Source organism: Octopus sinensis, linkage group LG5, assembly GCF_006345805.1.
Source record: "Octopus sinensis linkage group LG5, ASM634580v1, whole genome shotgun sequence".
Taxonomy (NCBI): domain Eukaryota; kingdom Metazoa; phylum Mollusca; class Cephalopoda; order Octopoda; family Octopodidae; genus Octopus; species Octopus sinensis.
In genome coordinates, this window is record NC_043001.1 from 17,974,199 (window position 1) to 17,975,322 (window position 1,124).

At 36.8% G+C, this 1,124-nt stretch overlaps 1 non-coding gene across 1 annotated transcript; it reads right to left on the reverse strand.

The window, feature by feature from the left end:
* Positions 1–754: 754 nt before the first annotated feature.
* Positions 755–827, reverse strand: Trnaa-cgc. Its single transcript has one exon. It is a non-coding gene; the product is annotated as a tRNA-Ala (tRNA).
* Between the last annotated feature and the right edge of the window lie 297 nt (positions 828–1,124).

Here is a 1,124-nt window from a genome sequence, read left to right on the forward strand (position 1 = left end):
CACGTGATCTACACATATGCAGGCTTGTAGAGTACTTCCGAAAATTCTTTTATGCATTATTTGAAGCAAATGAATAAATTCAGATGATTAACCCATTTCAAGCTTCGTATTATACATATATACAAATATATAAAAAAAAGAGCAGTGTTGATCAATTTGTCACATACCCAAAAAGAAAAGACATTTCAAGTTCTAACGCGATTTCAACACACCAAAATTCAGTAACACATAAATGAACAATCCATCAACAAGCTAAAAAATATAAGAGAGAAACGAAGAATCTGGGTATCGATCCTGGTACCCCTCGCATGCTAAGCAAACGATCTACCACTTCAGCTAAATCACCACTCGCAACGATAAAAGCAGGAATAATGATAAATGAAATTAACACCATAATAGCAATTTGTGACAGAATCATAGGTCAACATAGTATTGTTTCCAATTTTATTGAAAATATGGTACGTAGGTACGTAATAAGTACAAATGTTTTGAACTTAAATTTGTTTATTTGTTATACCCCAATGGAATTTCACTGAAAGTCTACACCATTGGTTCCCGAAGTGGACAGAACCGCACCCTTGTGATGGTAGAGAGCCAGAGAGGCGTTGAAGAAAAATGTGGCGATAATGCTGTTCCTAAAAGAGGGCGATGGATGGCAATGACCCCTCTATTTTTTGACAATAATGTTTAAAAATCGAACTGAAAACACATTAATGAACAATCTCATCAAAAACCAAAACAATGTTAGACAAAATGGAGAATCCGGGTATCGATCCCGGTACCTCTCGCATGCGAAGCAAGCGCTCTACCACTTGAGCTAATTCCCCACCTGCATTTCTATAGGACGTATGTACGTAATAAGTAGAAATGTTTTGAAATGAAATTTGTTATTTATTATGTCCCAATAGAATTTCACTGAAATTCAACACCAGTGGATCCCAAAGTGAACGGAACCGCAACCCTGTGGTGGTAGAGAGAACCAGGGAGGCGTTGAAGAAAAATAGGGCGATAATGGAGTTGCTAAAAGGGAGGCGGGGAATGGCAATGTCTCCTCTGTTTTTCAATGGTACACTCGAGTTTATAAAATGTTTAAAAATCGAGGTGAAAAATATTGCATAAGAAAA